Source organism: Nuphar pumila, chromosome 17, assembly GCF_984573655.1.
Source record: "Nuphar pumila chromosome 17, dmNupPumi1.hap1.1, whole genome shotgun sequence".
Taxonomy (NCBI): Eukaryota; Viridiplantae; Streptophyta; class Magnoliopsida; order Nymphaeales; family Nymphaeaceae; genus Nuphar; species Nuphar pumila.
Window position 1 is genome coordinate 18,553,413 of NC_143265.1, and position 26,155 is coordinate 18,579,567.

At 35.7% G+C, this 26,155-nt stretch overlaps 1 protein-coding gene and 1 non-coding gene across 3 annotated transcripts in view; one reads left to right on the top strand and one right to left on the bottom strand.

Annotated features, from left to right (window-relative positions):
• Positions 1-2,008: 2,008 nt before the first annotated feature.
• Positions 2,009-2,081, top strand: TRNAR-CCU (transfer RNA arginine (anticodon CCU)). Its single transcript has one exon. It is a non-coding gene; the product is annotated as a tRNA-Arg (tRNA).
• A 10,554-nt stretch (positions 2,082-12,635) lies between these two features.
• The window catches only part of LOC149811754 (uncharacterized), a 44,650-nt gene continuing 31,130 nt past the window's right edge, over positions 12,636-26,155 (bottom strand). For both annotated transcript variants that reach the window (XM_089992712.1, XM_089992711.1), the window contains one exon: positions 12,636-12,926. The gene's annotated coding sequence lies outside the window, so the exon portion shown is untranslated. The remainder of the gene's footprint in view (positions 12,927-26,155) is intronic.

Here is a 26,155-nt window from a genome sequence, read left to right on the forward strand (position 1 = left end):
AAAAAAAAAGAATAATGCGATTTCAGAAAATGCGATCAAAAGTGATTTCAGAACCCACGAAACAGCAGAGGCTAACAGAGATTTCAGAAGCACAGATTATAGAAAAACAGAAGAACCGCAGTGATCTGAAGTAAAAACAGATGTATGATTTCAGATTAAAGGTGAATAAGTTGACAAAGAGAGAAGAACGACCTGTGACCGAGAAACACAGGAGGTCGAGTTTTTCACAAATTCATGTGCCTGTCACCGTGAAACCAAAATCAAGGTTTGTCCAGTGAAGTTAATGTTTCCTTAGATGTCCTTGATGAGGAGCCATATTGGACAAATGATCTTTGATGGTGCACTCCTTTCATTGTTATCCGTGTCTCCTTCCCTTGTTGATTCTAAGAAAATATTAGGCACTTAATTTTTCAAGATATCAACATTTCTTTCTATTTTTTTGTGATTAAATATATCTTTCTAATTTCCTCTTTCACCTTCTCATTCTCACCCTTACTTTTATGAATTTTCTCTTTTTTTTGCTTCTGCATTGCTTCCTTTCTGTTCTGGAAGGCAATGTCATGACTCCGGTGCCGGCAATTTTCTCAGCAAGGGAAAAATATTGGCATACAAAAAAAGTAAAAATATAGAAAAATATGTACAAATATAGAGTAAAATATAAAAAACAAAAAGTTTGGTATATATGACATTAACATCACAGGAAAGTCATGATTTTTTAGAATAGCAATATTTTGAAAATATCATGATTTATTCTGGAAATATCACTGACTTATGTAGCTAACAATTGCAATTCAGGCACCAAAGACCAAAAATTAAAAAACCGAGTAGGTTTTTCTAGAAATTCAACTACATGCATGCAAAAATAAAATTTAATTAAAAGGGAGAAAACCTGTCAAATGGGTCATCGATATATTAGTCATCTTACTAACGCCATTATTAAGTAATGATCAAGAAGATGTTTTCTAGCAAACTGTTGGGTGCTTGAATGTCAAATTTTATGTGCAGTGGCACCATACTGGAACCTTCACTTTGAGACCAGTCTGTCACCTGAACTATACAATGTGAATACAACTTACAAGTGAGTCTTGTTGAACTTTTTCAAGTGGCGTATGTCAGATAAAGTTGGATAATCTAAGAAATTATTCTACACCTCTCTCTCTCTCTCTCTCTCTCTCTCTCTCTCTCTCTCTCTATATATATATATATATATATATATATATATATTAGTAATGATGGGGGTGCTCCGGAAGTACCTACTCCCACCTAATAAAAGCTTTAGATTTTCAAATTTCTTTATTTATTTGTTAATCAGACCCTATCTATGGTTTTGGATCATGTGATTATAGCATACATGTAGGTCCTTTAAGACCTTTAAAAATCAATGGCTTACAATGTATCAACATTTTATGACGTAAAAAATCCTAGTTTTATGTCTAAAAAACATTGATCCAAAGCATGATTTCTATCAAATAAGCTTCGTTGGGAGCACCGTAGCATTACTATATATATTAGAAGTATAAATAAATAAAAATAATCCTTGGAACAGCCTGATTCCATGTCAATCTGATACGTTAGTGAGCCGATTCTAAGAAAAATGGTCTTTGTGCATGGTGGAGAAGGAGCTGCATGGTAATTAAACACTACAGTTAGCTAGAAATCACAGGCATGGGTTGTGTCGATCCAATCGGATCTAATAAATGGATTCATCATGGTCCAAAACTCCAAATGCTATGCCCAAATGTTATCTCAATGTAAAATATGCTTGCGGTAACAATATGGTAGAAGAATGGTAGAACCACAAACAAGGCCTTCTCTTTCTGCCGGTCGATCTTCAACTCTATGTGGTACGGGCTCGAAAGTTTGGTTCAACGCTGACCTAAGAATTGCAAAGTAACGATTTCAATTTGGGATCGGTTGAGATAGTTTTTATTAGAGTTGATAAAAGAAAAAGGGTCTTCCACCTTTTTATTAGAGTTGATAAAAGAAAAAGGGTCTTGCACCACAACAAGCGCCTGTAGCTCAGTGGATAGAGCGTCTGTTTCCTAAGCAGAAAGTCGTAGGTTCGATCCCTACCTGGCGCGCTTTCTGCTTTCATTCATACATATTTTTTGTTTTCCACAAACAAAAGCATCTCTTCGAATTTCCTGTTGCCGACACGTGTTGTGGCATCATTTGCAAGAAATGTTTGTTTCACTAATCCATTTCCACTGAATACACCTTCCATATTTATTTTATATTCCAAATATGTACCTAGTTTTCATTTCCATTTCTGCTCATCCGTTAAAGCCTGGTTGATGTAAATTAAAGATAATACTTTTTTCTGAACTACCATTTTACTCTCTCTCTACTTTCTTCTGAACTACCATTTTACTCTCTCTCTCTACTTTTTTCTGAACTACCATTTTACTCTCTCTCTACTTTCTTCTGAACTACCATTTTACTCTCTCTCTCTCTCTCTCTCTCTCTCTCTCTCTCTCTCTCTACTTTTTTCTGAACTACCATTTTACTCTCTCTCTACTTTCTTCTAAACTACCATTTTACTCTCTCTCTCTCTCTCTCTCTCTCTCTCTCTCTCTACTTTTTTCTGAACTACCATTTTACTCTCTCTCTACTTTCTTCTGAACTACCATTTTACTCTCTCTCTCTCTCTCTCTCTCTCTCTCTCTCTCTCTCTCTCTCTCTCTCTCTCCAAAAAGTATTGCAAAATAGAACCACCTCCGGTCACTTTCCTTGCTCTCATTACCTCTTAAATGTTTAAGAAGTTGCCGTTATGTTTTTCTGCTCAACGCTTCTACTTGTAATCAACCCTTGATTGATGATTGTGGTGGTAGATGCTAGGATCCTTTCATACGTTCGGCTTCAATCTGGAACCCCTCATAAAACTTGCCTCAAGTATTATATTGATTAACCATGCAAGAATTAAGGTATGTACTTGAATTTGACAAAAAAGTAGTTTTAAACTTGAAAATTGTACAAAAAACACTGCCTAGCTTTTTGTTTATTTACAAAACTAACTTTAGAGATATTACAAGTTAAGCCTAGTTAACAAAGCGATTCTCAAAAGTTGGGCGTGTATTTGTAATATTTCAAAAGTTAGAGTGTGCTTGTAAATAAAATAAAAAGTTAGGTGTGTTTTTGTAAATTCTCCTCTAAACTTTTAATATCAGTATGGGCCGATTTTGAAAAATCTCGTGAGAAAAAGAAATTTCTCCAGAAAAAAATATGAGATTTTGAGTGAACGACAAGAACGGCTTATCTTTCACAAAAAATAGTATTTCTGGCAAAATTTATGTTTTTGACTAAATGAAAAACAAAATTTCGCGATGATATCGTGTTACCGGCCTTCCGGCTGATCGGTGAGTCCTCTCTCTCTCTCTCTCTCTCTCTCTCTCTCTCTCTCTCTCTCTCTCTCTCTCTCTCTCTCTCAACGATAGAACCAGGGGCGGAATCAACTTGGGCATGGTGCCTCACTACAAGAAAAAGCTCTTTAAATGGTGCCTCCCCTGGCGCGCGAGTAAAAGAGCATTTTCACTTAAGATATTTTTCATAGTGATAGGAAAAAAATAACTTATATTGGCGCTACATGTACTGCACCACTATAAATAATTTTTCTTGGCGCACAACATCATTGCGCCATTGAAAAAACTTTTTCGGGTGCAATGAAGAAGTGCACCAGTAAAAAGTAAGTTTTCAAGCCTGTTCTTTTAAAATCCTTGCAGATTCTTTTGGAACGAGTTGTGGACCTTTCTTTAATCCTTTTTTATCCATCAAACCTTCATGTATATATGAGATCAAATTTCATTTATGACCTAAAACTAGAAAAAGAAAAGTGAGGGTTTCTTTTACAAAAAATTATTGTACTTTACGGTTAATTTGAATCGATTTTCTAAAAACTCTATAATTTCTAACACTCTCAATGTCCAAATTGTAAATATCTGACATTATTAAGATCCTTTTACCCTTCATAACTGTGAATTGAGGCCTTATTGCGATAAAATTATACCATCCGTCTGCTAGCTCCAACTCTCACTTAAATCCATAATCACAACATTTTTTGTGTAGAACTTAAGAACTCACATAAATTTATTTACGATTTTTTTGTGAGAATGAACTCACTAAAATCACAAATATCCTACTTTTTCGCATATGCTTTCATAAATCACATAAATTTATCTTTGAAACTTACTACTAATTTCATAAATATCCTTTTTTTTTCATATACTTTCAGAAATCTCATAAATTTATCTACGAAACTCCACTTACCACTAAATTCACAAATATTTTACTTTGCTGCATGATTCTCACATTAAGTAATTTGTGAATCACCTTATATTGCAAATATCGTACTTAAATATTTGCATAATTATGATAAAATATGCTATATTTTTTATTTTACAAAATATTTTCTCGAATCATATATAAACCCGTTGTGGTCCCCAACCTAAATATTTTCACATAATCTAGGATTTCTTTTTGTCTTTTGTCTCCAACCAATGGTCTTCAGGTTGCTTCCCTTCCAACAACTATTCATAGGACACACGGCGACGTGTTTTCCTGGTAAGCACTATGTTTCTTTTTGTTTAACCGTTGAATCAAACATTGTTCTCTTTGTTTAACTACTGAATCAAATAGTTTTCTTTGTGTTTTTTGTTTTTTTGAAATGAAATGTTTTTTCAATATTCTCGGTAAGTAGAGTGTTCCTATTTTTTTGGAAATGCTTTTTGAAACGCAAATAGTTCATTTATTTTTTACAATGCTTTTTCAATATTTTTTGTCTTGTTATTATAGAAAAAATTGAATATGTCTATTAATATAATATGGCCAATAAGAAGAAGACAACAAAGAGGTCTACACCCACATCATCTTCTATTGCTGTAGCATAATAACAAAATCTAATAAAAAACTATGAACTAGGTCATACTGGTAATTTGAAGGCACGACTTAATGTGCAGAAGTAGGTAGAGAGGGAGCCACGTTCAAAGCCAAAAATGTGGATGACATTTTTTATAAAAAATATACCCTCGATAATCACATATAGTTGCACTCAAACAGTGAGCTGAAAGGAAAACATGAATTGTCATACAATGAACAACTACAAATGTTAAAGTGACCTATATCTAAGGCAGAATATGTAGAAAAAGTTGAGCAGTTTGTAGGCACAATCTTGTCTCTCACCCTAAAGGCATCTAAGGTGGGGGAGGCTGACCCATTGGCTGACACTGAGGTTGTTGCTAACCTCAATACCTGGATAAATAAAGATGGAGAAGTGGCCACCGGTAGCAGCAGCAGTGAGAGGGCGGAGAAGGTACCTGACAAAGGGGTTGAGGTTAATGTGGACCCTTCTTAGGAAGTAGATTATGAGGGTCATATGGATGGATCAGATGCAAACACTGAGTTTGATGCTGCTATCCATGCAGAGAAAAAAGTGCAAGCTTCAATGAAGATGTCACAATAGGGAAGAAGCTCTGGTGCTCGTAGACATGTATTGCTACTATCCATAAATGTAATTTAAATTAAAATTGAAATTGCTATTAAATATACATTCAATAATTGAAATTGACTTTGATTAGTTTATCACGTATTTGTGAAACATGCAGAAATTTATTGAAATTAAATGATTTTATTGATTAATTTGGGATATATATATATATATATATATATATATATATATATATATATATATATTGCTACTACCCATAAATGTAATTGAATTTAAAACTACTACTATACATATATACATTCAATCATTGATTAGTTTAATATTGCTATTATTCATTGAAATTGACTTTGATTATTTTATCATGTATTTGTGAAACATGCAAAAATTCATTGAAATTAACTGATTTCATTGATTAAATTGGGATATATATGTGTGTGTGTATGTGTGTATGTATATATATATATTGCTATTATCCATGAATGCAATTGTTGAAATTAAAATTGCTACTATATATATATTTAATCATTGATTAGTTTAATGTTATTACTATTTATTAAAATTGACTTTGATTAGTATGTCATGTATTTGTAAAATATATATAAATTCATGCAAATTGATTGATTTCAGTAAACTCAATTTAGATTGCAGGATTCTCAGTCAATTGATTCAGAAGAGCCAACATCTTGTATGCATCGGTTCTACTAGAACCAAGCATACCAATGGTTTTAATACTAACGGTGGAAGCAAAGGAATTGTTGGATCGAATGTATTTTTGCAAATTCTTGGAGATCACACTATGAAACATCAATCACCCTTCTTAGAGGCCATTGTGCAGTTTTAAAATATGGTAACCAACACATTTCAATTCAGAGATCTTGGGATGACCATCACGTTGGAGGACGTGACACAGATCACCAGACTGAAGTATCAAAGGGAGTCAGTTATTGGACATCGATAGAGAAATTTCAAGCAATTGTGTAATATTTATTTGCAAGTAGATGATGATGCATTGTGAGGTGATAAGATTAAGTTTTCATGGCTTAGGAGCTACTATGACCCCAATAAGGTGAGTAGGAAGAAGACGAAACTACTATGTATTAAGGGAAGGGTCGTAGTAGGGTGGACAAGATGGTGAGAGCACTTGCTATATTTCTTTAGCTCATGCTTATTCATCGCTACTGGTAAAAAGTTGATTCATGCATCATACATTAAATTGTTGAAAGACCTGGATGACGTCGATCAATACACATGGGGAGAAGTCACATTTGCATACTTGTATGCAAGTTTGAGTACCACGAGGACCAAAAGAAAAAACTTTGTCAAAATGTTGGTGTTATTGGAGGTATTTATTCTTTTATTGTACTTAAAATTTTTATTTATAGTTATTTATTTACTTATATATTGTGTTTTGATACATATTATGTATTAATCTTTGTTAATCATTGTTATGCAGGTTTGGATATGGGAGTACATATCCATTGAAAGTCCTCAGATGCATGACGTTGCCCATGAATTTCTACGTGCCACAATATGGAGTCAGCCATATAATGAAGAACGCTGTGATCGAAGATTGGTGGGTCCTTGCATGTCACGTGTTAAACGTGATGCATCGCTTTGCAGGCAAACTAGAGAAAACGTAAGTATTATTGTTAATTTTTTGTATAGTTTTTTAATAAATGCATGCATGTAGGCCTAGCCATAAAAGAAATATAAGTAAACTAATACTTCTGTGATTGCGCATTGTAGGAGGAAGAGAATGTCAATGTAATTATGGGGGTGAAGGACAACACGAGAAATAATATTTGGTTGCACAACATGAATGAAGTCAAGTGTCAAATGGCCAGCCAAATCGTTCGGCAGTTTTGGTTTGTTTATCAAACAACCAATCGGTTAGCAAATTTTTATCACATGCCACGATGGATTACCCCACGGTATTCCTATTCGAACTTCAAGACTAGTGCGAGGGTGGCAAAGACATCAGCTTATCGTCCATGGCACATGCTACCAATGATGATTTTGTAGTTGCCTAGTAGGTTGCATGTTCTTCAACGACAAAGAGAGTTTGCATGCTTGAGAGAAGTACAAAAAGACAGTAAGTGAATCGGAGGAAGAGTTGACTCTTACACTTGAAAAAATCTGCATGCTGAAGAATATGATACATACTCAAGAGGATATGATACATATTCAAGTTGACCTTCTAGAGGACACAATTAAGGTCATTGAGAAGCTATGGTCGTAGCAACCACAACATCCTCAACTCTAGAAATTCATTTGATTATTTTTTGTTTTTTTTGTATGTATTCGACGATCAACATTGTAACTCATTGATTTATATATAATGTCATTTGAATGTTTTTTATGAATAAAATTTTATATAAAGTCATTTGAATGTCTCTATGAATGATTTTTTGTATAAAGTCATTAAATGATTTGAATGTTTAAATTAAAAATACTATTGAATATTTAAATAATTTGAATGTTTAAATTGAAAGCATTGTTCAATGATTTGTATATAACATAATTGTTTATAAGTTTATATCTTTATATATTTTCAAATAATTTGAATGTTTAAATGATTCAAATGTTTATTTGCTTACATTGACTGTTATTTGGGTTATTATATACAAAACTCCATTTAAAAAATAGAAACCACTAAAATCACAAATACTTCATAAATTCGCTTAAACATATGTTCACTTAAATTGAAACCACTAAAATTGCATATATCACACTTTTTCACATAGAATTCACTATTTTGCATAAATATATTTGCAAAAAATTGACTATTTCGCATAATCGCTGAAACAACTAAAATCGTAAATACCCAATTCATTTGTGAAACAAAAGAATTTTTGCAAACTAGAAGGATTGTCACAAATATATTTATGCAAAATCATGAATTATATGCGAAAATACAATTTTAGTTTTCAAGTGAAGTTTTGCAATTATATTTATGTGAAACATTGACGTATATGCGAAAACGTAAGATATTTGCATTTTTGGTGGTTTCAGTTTCACCGAAAATTACAAATAAATTTATGTGAGTTTGTGAGTTCTGCATAAAAAAAACTATGATTTTGGATTTAAGTGGGAGTTGGACCTAGCCGATAGACAGTACAATTTTATCGCAATAAGGCCTCAATTCATAGTTGCGAATGGTAAACGGGTACGATCATTTTCTATTTATTTTATCCAACCCAAGTGTCTTATCCTTCTCATTCTTTTATTTGAAGACTATTGGCTGGTTGGGCTTTGGACGGAGGGTGCAAACTCTCAATTGTCACCGGTTGCCAAAAGCTATCCTTTGTACAAGTTTTTGATGGTTTATGGTTGATATTTCTTACATATTTTATGTTTGATGTTTGATGGTTGATAGTTGATACTTCTAGATAGATCACTTGAGATTCAAAATAAAATTTATGTTTTTTATGTAAAATTTAATTGTATAATTAGTTTGTTTTTATTTGTTTTTATTTGTTTTTATTTGTTTTTTGTTTTTTTTTTAGAATTATTTGATTTTTTATATTTTCTCAAGATGTTGCTGATAATAACTTGAGAAAAAAAAACTAAAGAAAAAATTACAGCTGAGAAATTGCCCTTAAATTTTCTTTTTCACTATGCTCATTGGATTTGAATGGACCAAGGAGGACGCACGGACGTGCAGTTGGGTTCCTAAGGAACGTAATGATGTTCCCTTTTCTCCAGCTTATTTAGGGAACGTTTCTTGGCTTCTTGATATGCAATTTGCTTTGCCTTGTATTTTGGTGGGGGTTTGCCTAACCTTAGATTTCTAAAAAAAAACAAAAAACAAAATGTTACCCTTCTTATCCGTGAAAATTTGAAAATTTTGAATTTTATTGCATTTGTACACAAAATTCCAATTTAAAAATAAATAACCATTTTTCAGTGGAAAAGCTAAAAACTCTAGTTTCTGGCAATATTGACGTTTTTATTTTTTCATGGTTCAACACCTTGGTCGAGCTGACATTGGGGATCTTATCAAAGACATGAAGCTTCAAGCTGCTCCTAGAGGTACAAATCTTGCAGCATTCCATGGAGAGAGAGAGAGAGAGAGAGAGAGAGAGAGAGAGAGAGAGAGAGAGGTACTCCAATGTACCCCCAAGTAGGGCTGGTAAAAGAGCGGAGCTTGGGCTAGCTGTTTGGGGTCGGCTCGTTAAGGGTACACCCCAGCTCGAGCTCGGCACGACATGAGCCAACCCAAGCCTGAGCTCATTATGAGCCGAGCTTGGCAAGCCGATCATGAGCTGGCTCATTTTCTTTAAAAAACATTTTAAAGTATTTTTAAGTTTGATAATATCTATAAAATACATATAATAAATTTATAAAACACATAATATATATTATATATTATATGAAATATATGTATAAAATATATATAGTATAAGTATATAATATGTAAAAACGAGTCTATAGAGCCGTGCTTGCCATGTTAGTGCTCGGCTCGTTTACCTAAACGAGCTGACTCGTAACTCGGCTTGCCGAGTTCAATTTCTGAGCCGAGCCGAACTGAGCAGCGAGCTGCTCGTTTCGTTTCCCAGCCCTACCCCAACCCCCCAAGTCCCCAAGTGTACCAAACTTAAAGCATCACATCTCAATTTATCCCTATGGATGTGGGTAAGTATAAGATGTTTACCACGAACAATACCTTGAATTGTGAATTTTTAAAAGAAAACCATGATGAAGTTGTGGCACATTATATGCCATTGATTTTTAGGACCATTGAAAATCTGTTTTTTTTTTTATCAATGAAACTATGTAGATAATATCTTTGTGCTTATCTGACCATCCAATCATTTTGTGGAAAATGTTGTAAAATGGTGTGCTTCCCTAAATGCCTACCAATTTGCCGAAATCTCTTGTATAGCCAAAATCTCCAATTCTTGCCTTTTTTAAGATATTTTTGTCATTCGCACAAACAAACCTATTCAGTTTGTGCGATATATAAGTACAATATAGGAAGTTCACAACCTTTCAATAAAAAAGAGATTTGCACGATCATTTTGCAGACCTCACGAATTTTACATAAACAAATTTGTGCACTCGACTAACTTTCATCCCAACAAACGAGATTTGTAACCCCAACGTGAACCTTCTCTAATTGAAAGGTTCTAGCTTGGCAGGTTCACTTTATGCATTTGTGGTAGTCCCAAAAGTGCATACATCATGCAAACCTCCTTTAATTAAAAGCTCACTAACCTCCACAAATATACAACCTTCGCAAATATATCTTGACCCAAGTAGCTTAGGTGTTTTCAATCTGGATATCCCTATTAGATAAATGGGTTTGCCCATACATATGAGTGTAAGTGAGAATTGAGGTTAAGATAAGGATAGTTCCGGCATATGTAAATAAAAGGGCAAAGGAGGCAATTTAGAGTATATGCAGGAGTGGAAAATACACTTTTCATGGCTTTCAGGGAAAAAATGAAAATGAAAAATAAGTAGCACCCTTCCAGGGGCAAAATGGAAAGAACATGAAAGAAAATTTCCCTTTGATAGGGATGTCCAGCGTGGGGTTATAAAATGTAGTTCCAATTCCTTGTTTTATGCTTTAGTTTCTAATTAAGTCCTGTAATTAGTAGTTACTTCTATTTTTTATGTGATTAGTAAAGATTTTCTTGTTTTCTTTTTTAGGATTGGGCTTCTTCTTAGGAAGAAGAATAGGCTCTTTAGGACTCTTGTTTAAGGTGAACACCATTCACGTTTCTCTCTCTCATGCGTCTCTTTCTCTTTCTCATGCATATCCCTCTCCACTCCATTGCCGCCCCATGCAAATTGGGCCTTCGATTCGAGTGTGCAAGCCTTATATCGAGTTTTTATCATGGTCATCTGTTGCAAATGTCTCTGTTGTTCGCACTCTTATTCGACCTCCGCAAAACTAATTTCTCCGCATGTACATCCACAAATATGTGTTGACGTTCTCAAATACAAGTTGTGAATGTTGACACCCATTTGTAAACATCCTCGTGATGTTCGCAAGATAATTAGCAAACATCCTTATGACCTTATTTGCGGACATCCCAAACATTCGTACATTCGACATGGGATTTACACATTTTTTTATGACTTTACTGTGAATTCCTTATCCTTATGTGAATCTCTATATGAGCATTAAATATGACATTTTAGTTTTTTTAATTACAGTGGTTCGCATTTGAAGGTTATTTTGGCATAAACTAAGGTTTTTGTGGTCTTCAACTTGTTTTTTTCCAACGTATTTTTCTTGGCAAATTTTTTTGGTGACTATTTTATGTGAATCTTCGATGCTATTGCTTGCTCTCTGTCGTGTGATGGCACTTCATCGGTAATTTTTTTAGCTTCCAGGACATCATCGACAATGAGATATTCTAGTAAACATATCTTTAACAGCTGAATCACTTATTTTTTAAAATATTAGCATGAATTGAAAAAATTGCATGATTCTAAAATTTTCTTTACATAATCAATAGCTTATCCCGTCTTTTTATTTGCTTAGTTCATTTTCATGTGAACCTATGCATTTCAAGTTTCAGCATTCTATTAATTTCACAGCAGAAGAGATTCATGCGACACTAGAGAAAAACAGGTGCCACGAACATCAGCATCAGGATCTCTTTGGCAAGGGAAGGTCTCACAATAAATTAAGAAAATTATTCAGGAAAATCTTTGGAAATATATCAGTATTTATAATTTTTTAAACATAGAAATATATAATATACACATAATTTTTTTGAAAATTTAAGGTGTGAATATTGTTTATCAGAACAAAATCATGATTTTTTTACAATAAATCATATTTTGAAAACACCCCTTTCTTGGAATTTATTTTGAAAATATCATGATTTAAATAAAAAATTGTTATAAAAAATCCTAGAAAATGATCACCGCTTATAATTTTATATTATAGAAAAAGATCAATTATAAAAAATTTATAAGGCTAATATTATGATAAGACATCGATACAATCATGAAACTTTCAAAATAGGTAATATTTCAAAAACATCACTGGGATTTTATATGTTTTTGAAAATGCCACAATAATTTCAAAACACCCACAGTTGTGACTGAGGGAAAACCATCCCCTTTTCAAGTGGAAAATAAAATAATTTAACTTGTTCCCTTGCAATTGCATTGAAATTAGAATTGCACGAGAAAAAGCACAAGCAACAGGGAGAATATATCTACTGCAAAACCCTGCAACAAGAAACAATATTGTCTTTTTTTTAAATGAATTTAAGCCAACATTATCTTTGATTCACCCATTGAAAACAAAACAGCACAAAATTGAAGTGAATCTACTAGCACGCTCATGAATACAACTCCTTAGTTTGTACTTTTGGCTAAAATCTACGCTTCTTCTTGTTCTTTTTGCGTATGTCTTTCTTCAGCTTTGCTATCTTCTTCATTTTCTTTTTCACACCACCTGTAGGCTTGAGCACCAACTCAGCACCACCATCGGCTGGTTTGCTTTCAGTCATATCCACATCTGTAGAAAAGCAACAGAATATCACTTGAATAAAACTGCCACGGAATGCGATTGAAAGGAATTATACAGCTATCTGCTAATATGATGACGAACAATCCGGCTATTCTGTTCATTATAACCAGTTTCAATAGCTCCCATACATCCTAAGAACCATGAGAGTTTATCTTGCTACACCCTTTATGTTACTTAAAAGATGAAGGAGAAGCTTGAGGCTATTTCGCGGATTTAAGATCTTTTGTTTTTTTTGGTATTTGCTTCAAACAATTTGGTCAAACTGCTCGGCCAAGATTTTAAGAAGCTACCATGTCAGTGCAGATAATTGAGCTGTAAGAGTAAAACAGAAAAAATATGGACATTTCACATGGCAGCACCGCTGGCAGCATACCTGCGGCATGTTACACATAAATTGATCTTACATAGATTGCAGGCTTGCAGCACATTTACAAACATGTTAACGTTTAATGACGAAATTGATTGCAAACAGCAGCACAAGTGGCCATCTATTCTAGTCACTAAAGAATCATGCTCTGAAGAAGATCAGACATTGGATAACTGAGAGGCCTGCTATCTATAGAGATCTATGTCACATGGGTGCGGGTGCGACGCAATTTCAAAAATTTTGGACACGGGGACTCGGCTATATATATATATAAAATTCTAGTAAACAATTAAAATTAAGGTAAACACATCTATGGGCCATGGTTAAAGGAAAAAAAACTTTAAACTAGACCTTGTGAAATGGTCCATAATCTGTACTGGTCCAATTTTTGAAATGACCCCTTTACTATAGCATTCACATCTGTTCAGTTTTGACATTCAATCATTCAAATGTTTAAACTGTATACGTTAATAGTTGCACAGACTGTGCAATACAGTCTGTGCAATGCAGTCTGTGACTGTGCAGACTGTGCACAGTCACACAGACTGTGTGCAGTGACTGGGCAGTTGCAGTTGCACAGTCTGTGACTGTGCAACTGCATTGCACAGTCTGGTTATATATTAAAAAAAAGATATATAAAAAATGATTTTTTTGTTTTTTGTCTTAAAAATGAACATTTTTGGACTCGGTCAAAGTTGACCGAGTCCAAAATGTGGACGGACTCGGCCTCGACTCGTTGACCGAGTCCGACTCGGCGTTGACCGAGTCTGAGCCGAGTCCGAAGCCGCACCCGTGTAGGGGCGTGTAACTCAGGTGCGGCACCTCCCTAGCCGAGTCTGTGTGACATAGATAGAGATGATGACCACGTATAGAAGCAAATAAAGTCTTCTGTTGACTTTCTTATTGCAAGGCTGTCACAAGTGCCCAAAGTTGGTAACTCGACTGCCATAATTTGGATTCCTCTGCCGTCTGTTCTTTGTTAGACAAACAATTGCCAACTCTTTGAGGTCCAGTTTGGCTATTTGGTTTTTTGAGAGATCCGTCAAGAATTAATTTATCTTTCCTAATAAATATGTTGGAATTGGAGGGATCTCGAACTCGTTAAGTATGAGGAAGCAGGACAAGGAGATATACATCAAAACGACAGCCAGAACTCCAGCCGCTCTCTCCAAATAAGAGTCACCAGGCCCTCTGACTTTAGACAACAAAAGACAGCCATGAACACTAGGTCTAGAAGGCACCGTATGTATCAAGCATAGAACCTGTTGGTTTCCCACAAAGCGTGCTCCTTCCAACACTGATTGCATCCAGTGAATCCAAGGTTTACTATTGGAGGACACAGAGATGGTTCTCTCCCCTGCTGGAAGAAAACATAAAACTTTCTAGGTTTCAGGAAAGAGAAATTGAGGCTCCAAACTGTTAAATTGTAATACCTAATCATTGTAATCCTATATATATTTCATATATATATATAGGAAGACACATGCACATATATATTTCATATATATGTACATGTATCTACCTACGTATATGTATAAAATATATATATTGATTTCTTGTAATAGTCGTAGAGGTATTTTAGTCATTTTGCGCATATTCATTTTATTGAATATGTTGTAATTAGTTTCCTTTTATTACTTTTATTACTTTTATTTTTTATCTTTTTCTTTTTAGTTTTAGGTTTTCGTGTACCTTGGGGGGCTCACTTTCTAGTCGTTGGGCCACATTGGAGGGACTCCAACTTCTAGTGCATTTGTGAGATTGATTCTTTAGTGGTTCTCCCCTTGTGTATTTTAATGGCTTTGGGTGAAAGCCCAAGTCTTCAATAAAGATTATATTCTTTCTTTTAGTGCATTTGTGAGATTGATTGGTTTGTGCCTTTGTACACAAATGTTCTTATTGCGCATGTGTGCACTTGTTCTTCATCAAGAATATTGAGTCTTGATTATAGTATCTTGTCGAAGATACATTCACATGGTATCAGAGCAAGGTTGAAGAAAGATCATATGGATTTTCACATTTTATCGGTGCCTTAAAAAACCTGCCCTCAATTTTTTGACGCTTGGCATGGATTCTCTTATTCATCCAATATTTTAAAAGATTCTTCCACCAAGAAAGATCTAAAAATCTCTTGAGGTACGTATTTTTTTTCCACATTTTTTCCCTCCAATGGGTGAAATACTCCAATTTCTCTCTCGGCTTTAAACTTAATGGCTCCAACTCACGTTTGGGCCGGAAATATAGAAGCACATATTAAAGGAAAAGGGCTTTGAGGCTATGTCTAATACTCGATTCTCGAACCGAAGCCTAAGATCACCTTGATGGAGAGAGGAGAAATAAAAATTCTTGAAAGAGAAGAAAGAGACAAGTCTCTTGAAGATTATTGTAAAAAACATGAAGAATGGGAGATGAGAAACTTCAAAATCCTCTTATGGATTTTCTTGCCCATGGAGACAAGAATCAATGTCAACATTATAAAATTCAAAAAAGCTTCTCAAGCGTGAGAATACCTTGAAAAAATGTACACTTTAAGGGATTTGTCCTACAAATACTATCTTCAAAAAAGGGCCTTGACCCTACAAAAAAATGAAATGACTATTACAGAGTATTTCACGGAGTTGTCTTCCATTTGGGATGAGCTTGCCATGCTTGAACCCAAATGGAACGAAGAGGCTATTGAGCTTAGGTACAAGCAATTAGAAAAATATCGTTTTTTCAATTTTTTGAATGGGCTTAGGCTCAAATTTGAACAAATACGATCATCTCTCCTATCCGCCTTCACTTCCCCCTCTCTTGAAGATGTAATTACTAAACTAAGTGGGGAAGAGACACGTATGGGTATAAGTAAGAATAACCCAAGTGTTCTAGCAACACCTTCCAATAATGAAGAAAATGAAGGTGTTAATGATATTTCAAGACCGGGGAGCAATTTAAAGACCTACAAGCCTTCTCATTTCAAGAATCAAAACCAAAGTTCAAGCAGTCAATGAGGAAATAGGGATTATAGCAAGCTCTTGTGCAACTTTTGTAAGGAACCGGGACACATCAAGCCTATATGTCCAAAATGAAAGAAGTTACTAGCCATGACTACCACATCCCAACCTCAAAAGAAAGAGTGTTCATCATCTTTAAATAGAGCTCTCTCATTGCAACAAATTGTGGATGCTCTTCAACCTCTTATCAAAAGGGTTATTTCTAGAGCCGTTATGTCAACCGCTTCTCCTCCTGGTAAGACATCGCGGCTTTTAGATTCGGGTGTTTCATTTCACATGACCCCAAGTATGAGTTCTTTTTCTGATTACTCAAATAATCGCTCTCTATCATTTGTTTCAACTGCGGATGGAACGTCTCTTGAAGTAGAAGGAATTGAAAATTTTGAAAAACAAGATTTTTTTATTACAAGAATTAGATTTATACCTAAATTAAACTTAAATTTACTTTCGGTTTCTCAACTCTCGAATCATGAGTGTGATATAAAATTTTTATCTAACACATGTTGGATACAGGATCGCCGGTCCGGGAGGTTGATTGGGGAAGGCTCTAGGAAGGGCGATCTTTACTACGTCGATTCTCTTCAAATTCCAAAGAACCTATTTTGTAATGTTGTCCAACAAAAAGATATTAATGTGTGACACAAGAGACTTGGACATCCAAATACTGTAAAAATTTCTCATTTACCTTTTGTTAAAAGTCTATGTAAAAGTGATTTCAATTGTAACGATTGTATACTTGGGAAAATGAAAAAATTACCTTTTTGTCAAAGATCTATGTTTACAACAATAACTTTTGAAATTGTTCATTCGGATGTACGGGGACCGGCACCTGTTTTGTCAAAAGGAGGTTTTTCATATTATGTCATTTTTGTTGCCAACTACACGAGATATTGTTGGATTTATTTTCTTAAACACAAATATGAAGTTTTTTCGACTTTTAAAACATATCATATGTTGATTAAAAAACAATTCAATGGGGATCTAAAAAATTTTAGAACGAACTCTTGTGGAGAATACCTTTCAAGTGAATTAAAAAATTATCTTGAAAGTCATGGTAATCTTCACCAAAGATCTTGTCTGAAAACCCCTCAACAAAATAGATTAGCCGAAAGAAAGCATAGACACATAATAGAGACAACTCGAACTCTACTTATTTCTCAAAACATTATAAAAGGTTTTTGGGTAGAAGCTGCTTTAGCGTTTGTCTATCTAATAAATCGGCTACCTTCGAAAAACTTGAACAATATCTCGCCTTTTGAAATGTTGTATACCAAATAACCCAACTATAGTCGGTTGAGAATTTTCGATTGCAAATGCTTTGTTCTTACTGACAAAAACGACAAGCTTTCACCGAAAGCCATTGCCTGCGCCTTTCTTGGATATTCTGAAACCCAAAAAGGGTTTTGTTGTTATGATATTAAGAATGATAAATTATATGTTTCCAGAAATGTGAGTTTTCTAAAAAATGTTAATGGTTTTGAAGGAAGTGAACCTTTTAAAGAAAACATGGATTATTCCTTCTTATTTAAATTATTAGCTCATGATGATCATAGTGATGATGAACGCACTCCTAATGAGGCCAATGATAAAGAAGATGAAGAAGATATTCCCTTCCATCCTCCTATCTCCCAACATAGTGATGAAGGGGCACCGAGAGACCCTATAACATATATCCATAGAGACAGAAATAGTTTTAGGAGTGCGATTAAAAAATACAGTGAACCTAGTGGTTCCAATTCAACAAATGATGAAAATCTACGAATAACTAAGAGGAATAGAAAGATGCCTTCTAGGTTCATCTCATATGATTCCTTTACTCCTAAACATAGAGCATGTCTTAGCGTCATTCATCTGTATGTAGTACCCAGGAACTTCGAAGAAGCAAAAAAGAATGATGAGTGGCTGAAAGCAATGGAATGTGAGCTTTCAGCTCTCAACAGGGCAAAAACTTGGGAATTTCAAGTTCTTCCTAAGGTAAGAAAGCAATAGGGTACAGATGGGTATTTAAGGTAAAGACTAAGAGCGATGGATCTCTTGAGAGATATAAAGCTCGGTTAGTTGCAAAGGGATATAGTCAAGAATACGAGATTGACTATGAAGAAACGTTGGACTCTGTGACCCGAATGGTCATTGTCTGATGCCTTATCATCGTTGCTTCAATTAACAAATAGAACATCTATCAGATAGATGTTAAAAATGCCTTCCTAAATGGCGATTTAAATGAAGAGGTATATATAGATGCTCCACCAGGAATGAAGGCTCCCAAAGAGAAAGTGTTTCGCCTTCGAAAAGCACTTTATGATTTAAAATAAGCTCCTAAGGCTTGGTATGATAGGTTTAACTCCGTAATGTTAGAAAATGGGTTTTCATCCTGTTTCACTGACACTGTTTTGTTCGTTAGAAAAACCAATGCAGGGATTGTCATTCTGCTTTTGTATGTAGATGATATGCTAATAACAACAAGTGATACTAAAGGGGTTAAAAGTATAAAATCAATTTTAAAAGATAGATTTGAAATGCCTCATTTGGGATTTCTAACTTATTTTTTGGGTACTGAAGTGACATACTCTTATAGAGGGTATTTTTTGTCTCAAACTAAGCTTGCCTCTGAGATTATTGACAGGTCAGGTATTACAGATGACAAGGTTTGTGAAACTCTTGCTATAGTAGGAGCCAAAACGAATATTGATGATGGCATCCCTTTTTCAAATCTCACCTCCTACAGGCAGCTTGTGGGATTATTGATGTATCTGAATATAACTAGACCAGATATCTCTCATGCAGTTCATACTGCAAGTCAGTTCCAACATGCTCATAAGATACATAAAGGGTACACTAAATAAAAGAGTATTCTTATCTTCTTCTTTTGAATTAAAATTAATTGCTTATACTGACTTTGACTGGAGAGGTGATCCAAATAATCGTTACTCCACCACTGGTTTTTGTGTGTTTTTAGGAGACTCGATGATCTCATAAAGATGTAAAAAACAACAAAAGTGTATTTATCTTCTACCGAAGCTGAATATCGAGTCATGGCAACTAGTACCATGGAAATTGTATGGATTCATCAGTTATTAGAAGACATGGGGATCAATGTAGAAGGGTCCACCAAGTTATACTGTGACAACAAGAGTATAATTTACATTGACAAAAATCATACTTTTCATGAGCGGACTAAAAACATTGAGATGGACTGTCACTATGTCCGAGAAGCATATCTGAAAGGAGTCATAGATCTTCCATATGTAACTTCAAAATATCAGTTGGCAGATTTCTTCACCAAAGCGTTGTGTTCTTCGCGATTCAACTTCCTTCTTGGCAAACTTTCGGTCATCATGCCCTAAGTTTGAGGGGGGTGTTAAATTGTAATACCTAATCATTGTAATCCTATATATATTTTATATATATAGGAAGACACATGCACATATATATTTCATATATATGTACATGTATCTACCTAGGTATATATATAAAATATATATATATTGATTTCTTGTAATAGTCATTTTGTGCATATTCATTTTATTAAATATGTTGTAATTATTTTTCTTTTATTATTTTTCTTTTTTATCTTTTTCTTTTTAATTTTAGGTTTTTGTGTACCTTGGGGGCCCACTTTCTAGTCGTTGGGCCCCTCCAACGGTCACAGTTGTGACCGTTGGAGGGGCTCCAACGACTAGAAGTGGAGCCCCTCCAAGGCCTCCACTTCTCTATAAAAAGGGGTTCGCCCCTTGTGTATTTTAATGGCTTTGGGTCAAAGCCCAAGTGTTCAGTAAAGATTATATTCTTTCTTTTAGTGCATTTGTGAGATTGATTGGTTTGTGCCTTTGTGCACAAGTGTTCTTACTTCTTAGTGTTATTATTGTGCATGTGTGCACTTGTTCTTCATCAAGAATATTGAGTCTTGATTATAGTATCTTGTTGAAGATACTTTCACACAAACATGATACTCCAGCTGTAATAAAAGTGTCATCGCTTGCTCTCAATACAAAAGCAATGCGATCTTGAAGTGGTTAGCAGCAAGACACAAATTGAATATCAATGCAGCCAACACGTGGAGGGGGCCAAGGACTCAATATTATGTTGAAGGGGCCAACATCAAATAAGGATTTCTTAATCTGGCCTCCAAGGATATTGCAGAAAGTAATCAAAGCATGAGTTCCAGATCTCACGCTTAACACACTTGATAGAATAACTCCAACCGTCTCCAACAATTCTATTGAGAATGGCTCATGTATCCAATGACTATGTGAAAGGTTACTCCCCAACAAGCTTGAATAAAAGAATATTTGAATTTCCTACCCCTCCACCATTGAAACTTTTCCCGTAATGAACAAGGGGAACGATTAATAGAGAACCGTTTTGTTACCTCCCTCCAGACACTAGTCATCACAATACAGTCCACGAATATACATTGGTACAACTCCTCTGTATGTCTACAAAGCACACAACGATTAGCTAAGGGAATACCCGTAAGTTGTAGGCAGTCTAGAGTTGGGAGATTGATACAATGTCCAGCAGTGCCTCGGATGAGCTTTAGAATCCCAAATCATAAAATGCCAAGGTTCTATAGTATGATGGAATCGGAGGGAATCCCAGACACTAACGAATCCCAAATTCTATAGTACGAGAAGAATTTGGAGCCCACACAACACGATCCGCTACTGATTGAAGGTGGATAGGCTGAGGAACCCAACAAGATAAGATGGAAGACAAAGAGAACTGGGACAAGGCAGGATCCTCAACGACCATGTCAGCAACAGATTTCAAAAGCACAGAACCCACAGCATCCAATTCAGAGGCATTAACTCAACCAGAAATAGATGAATCAAGCCACCGATCAGACCAAAATTTCATATGATGCCCATTTCCCAACTGCCACCAAATATCAGCCTTAATAGCACGCCAGCCTCAAATAAGCCCTCTCCAAGCCCAAGATCCACAATGTACTGGACCCAATGACCAAAGGCTCTTAAAATGGTTGGAATACATGAATCTGGTCCATAACGAATTACACTCAAGAATAATCACCTAAAGGAATGCCAGATTGGCACTATTCACATCCACTAATTTACGAAGGCCCATACCCCCCCACAATGTGAGGTCAGAACAAATCTGTCAATGACATCAGATGCATATTGTTGCCACAACCGTTGCACATGCGTGCCGTGGCATAGCTAGGTCTTTTGTTTTTCCTTTTAGTCCTGTTTTAGCCTGTCTGAAAGCCCTGTGTGGCTCAAGCTTAGTTTTCATAGGCACTAGGCAGAGCCTAGACGGCGAGCCTTTAAAAAGGCCTAGGCAGTACCCCAAATAAAAAATTAAAAAAACTATAAAAAAACATAATAAAAAACATGTATACTAAAGCAATTATATTACATAACCTTAACTTGATCAAACAAATTAAGAATAAATTAACAATTGAATAAACAAACAATACAACTAACAATGTGAAGAACAATACACAAAAAATAAAATCATGTATACAAAACAATTAACAACAACAATAGACATAATACAAGAAATAAACAAATAATATATTCTTCTTCTTCTTCTTAACAATAGATATAATACAAGCAATAGACAAATAATGTCGTCTTTTTCTTCTCAACAATAGACATAATACAATCAATGGAAAAATAACATGTCTTCTCTTTTATCTTATTCTCCTTCTCTTTAAAGAAGAAAACAAATGATGTCTTCAAAAAAAATTCTTCAAAAAAAAAAATTAAAAAAAAAGCCTAGGCTCTCAAAAAAGCCTAGGAGATTGCAGCCTAGGCGGCACCTAAGCAGTAATATAGGGCCCAGCACCCAAACCTGGTCACCCAGGCGGTGGGGCTGCCCTTAAGTCACCTAGGCCGCCTAGGCGGTGCCTAAGGGCTAAGGGCCCTTCTGGCCTTGTAATTAGCATAGGATGAGACTTGGTACCAGGAGCCCCATGCCAAAGTGTGCCAAGCTCCCAACCATGGCTAGGGGAACCTCCCTTGAAAATTTATCGTTCTCCATGTGTTTTTGGGTTCCTCTTATCCATTGGGGGGTAGTGCCTAAACTACCTATAGAGGGAAACTCATTGGTAAGTATAGCTCCCCTTGAAGCCGCACTCTCCAAAAATAACGATGGGCGTTGATGGTCGTCGTTCACTGGTGGCCAGTGGTCCTGACCTGTTCATCAGGGTAAAGAGGAGAGAGAGAGAGATCTTAATTCAAGGTTTTTACTGGCGCACTTTATATGTGCGCCAAAAATACTTAATTTTTACTGGCTCACTTCTTCGTTGCGTCAGAAAAAGTTTCTTCAATGGCACAATGATGCGTGCAAAAAAAAAAAATTTATAATGAGCACCAATATAAGTAACTTTTTCACTTGCTCTAAGAAAAATAGCATCATTGAAAATGCTTTTTTACTGGTCTCCCATGGGAGACGCACTAGTCAAAGATGTTTTTTGTGTAGTGATAATATTAGCTGTTAGGACTGGTAGATAAGCTGAGCTTGGGATGTTTTGGCTCGACTCGTTAAGGGCATACCCCTGGGCCCTGCTCCAATTGGCTCTTGAGCTCATCACAAGCTCAGTCGAGCCTCAGCTCATTATGAGCTGACTCATTTTCTAAAACCATTTTTTGGTGTTTTTAAAGCTTGATAATATATAAAATATTTTTATAATACATATATAATATGCTTGTCACACACACCAATGTTGTCAGTATCGTCTTGGGTCATGATTCGTTTTCCAAATGATTCCAGCAAATCAGGCTATACCGATACCGATTCAGGGTTGAATCATTTTGAATCACCCAACTTTTACCTACAGAAAGGCACGTGTAAAAATAATATTAAAAAACTATAAAAAACTGTCCATGCACGTCCACGGGACGCCCAACACGTGGGACTCATGCACGTCCGCAAGTCCGCACAAATGCGGGATGCACAGACGTCCACTGAGTACGTCCTGCAGATGCAAAATGGGTGTCTGCCACTGTTCGGTGCCCCCCATGGAACAACGGAAGGCAGAACAACCCGGACATGCAATTTTTTTTGTTTGAGGGTGCATGGACAGGGAGGGGCAGTACTTCATGTCCTGTTCGCCGACAGTACAGGACAGGAAGCACTGTTCTGTCCATGTGATCCGTGAATCAAACAGACCCTAATGTGAATCGAATCCAACCTGTTTACATGATTGCATCCCTGCTCTCGTTTGCAGGATTGTGTGTCCCATTTAATGTTGGCCTAATCATTTGTTATGGCGAAGAAGCCAATGTAATGATGTAAACGTGTGGGAGTTGGGTCAGGTGTAGGTAGGGGTGGGCATGGCCTAGCACCCAGATCGGGCCGGGTTTGGGTCAAAGTTTTAGTTCCTAACCTGTTAGCAACCGGGCCAAAACTCGTCTTGTTATATATGTACATGGGTTGGCCCATGGGCTACTGGGCAGATCTTGTAGGCATGAGCTACCTAATTAAGTTTTTAGTAGTTGGTTGCATAATAACTTGATAATTATTACTATTTGCTTAATTAGTTGCATTAATTATATAGAAAATAAAAAAAACAATTAGATTGGTGCATTAATCTTTCATTTCATTCAATGCTTTGGTATTATAGAAATTAATTTATGAACATCACTAAAAATAACTTAAAAATGGGTTTGGGTCCGGCTAGACTGACCTGCTGAACATTGACTCGTTGGGCCGGGTCATGGACTGCTCTTCAAACCCGAGCTCATTAAGAACCCCAAAATCTGGCCCATAAATAAATGGGCCGGGCCTACCAATGCCCAACACTACATAGAAATAAAGAAAGTCCTTATCAAACTTAGAAATGTCATAAAGATACATGAGAAGCAACTCAAGTTTGACAAGCAGGTTCAAACAAAAAAAATAAGTTGGAAAATAAGACATCGATAAAATTCAAGTTCAATACTCGGGTTCAAAAACATGTTTTAAATCAACCAATCAGTCTAAGTAGCTTTTCTAAAACTACAAAATTCAAGGGTTTACGTTGCTTTCAAATGTTGATATTATGAAAATTATATTTTTACCACCCAATCCAATGTGCATTTCATAGTAATAGGGAGGGTCAAAACAGCCAACTGAAGTTTTAATCACTGAGATTCAGCTAGAGATTATCATATTCCAAACTGTAGCTAATACTTTCCTCTCTCTCTCTCTCTCTCTCTCTCTCTCTCTCTCTCTCTCTCTCTCTCTCTCTCTCTATATATATATATATATATATATGTGGGTTAAGATTTGTTAGTCCTTTGTATGTACAAACTACTTAGCAAATGGAGCCGAACCCCATGTTTGTTTGTTTTTCACATCTAAGACCATAGATGTGATCTACTTGTTTTGTTTAGTAGAAAGCGGCTTTTAGATCGCCAGAATTTGACTTGTATATAGTTTTTTTTCGGCAATCAAAAAATCAATGGATATGAAGGCATCTATTTTTTTCAACTCATAAAAACATGTTTTTTTGTCAAATAAAACATGATTCAAGGGTCGATTCCTACTAAATCGAGCATGCCGAACACATTTATGAGGTTAAATTGTGTCAAAACAACTTGCAACGTGAGATTCAAACTAGGTTTTAGGTACAATCTTTTTACCAAATATAAATCCTATATACACACACACACACGAAAGCAGTAGTGAAACACCATGCCTTAGTGAAACACCATGCCTGACTTGCACAAGCAATCGATGGTGCATGTTTTTTGTGTGCAAAACTATAATTTAGCATAACTGCCTTTAAAGGTTTTGCAGGTTTTAGTAGTGGTTAGCCTAAATGCCTTTTGGCCGGATGAGCGGTGCGTCCACTGTTACTCCCTTATATATATATATATATATATATATATATATATATATATATATATATATATATAGGGGTGGCAATCGGGTCGGGTTGGCGGGTTGGCGTGTCAGCATACCTCAACCCGAACCCGACCCGTTTATTAAACGGATCGACTGTGGCAAACACGAACCCGACCCGTTTAATAAACGGGTAACCCGACACGACCTGCCAACCCATTTAATAAATGGGTTGGGTCGGGTAAACGGGTTTTCAGGTTCGCAGGTTAGGTTGGCAGGTTGACGGATCGGGTTAGCAGGTAGGCAGGTTGGCGGGTCGGCGGGTTGACCCACCCGCCTAACCCGTTTATTAAACGGGTCAGCCGGGTTGGCGGGTTGGCATACCCCCAACCCGAACCCGACCTGTTTAATAAATGGGTTACGCGGGTCGACCCGTTTATTAAACGGGTTGACTTAAGCTCAACCCGAACCTGCCTAAGAGGCGGGTTGGCGGGTCGGGTTGGCGTGTTGTGTCAGAAATTTCCACCCCTATATATATATATATATATATATATATATATAGAGAGAGAGAGAGAGAGAGACGAAAGTAATTCAACATTACCACTCATGAAGATCAACAAAATGTTGAACCCATGAACTGAACAAGAACAAAAGCCAAAACAAATAAATAAAGCACAAGAGAAAAGAACATTAGACAGATAAAATGGGCTCACGCCAGAGCCGCTTGCCCAGATTGCGACAAAGAGAGAGAGAGAGATGGTTGTTTGGAACAAAATTGTTGAAAAAAGCATTTGGATAGTCGGGAGTGAATTAGGGATTTATTACTACCAATTTTTTTGGCAAGGTTTTACAAAATATAACTGATATAAGATCAAGTGATGGAGCAAAAATGATCTTATGAGGCCAAATTTCTTGGCATTGACAAGCAATCAAATATGCAGCACCAGTCGTACAAACTGGTAGTTTAGGGGTAATAATCAAGTGATATAGTTGGTTTACCTATTTAAAACTTCTTTTAAATACTTTTTATTTAAAAGGACTAGCTAGGCAAACCCCTACCAGTTATT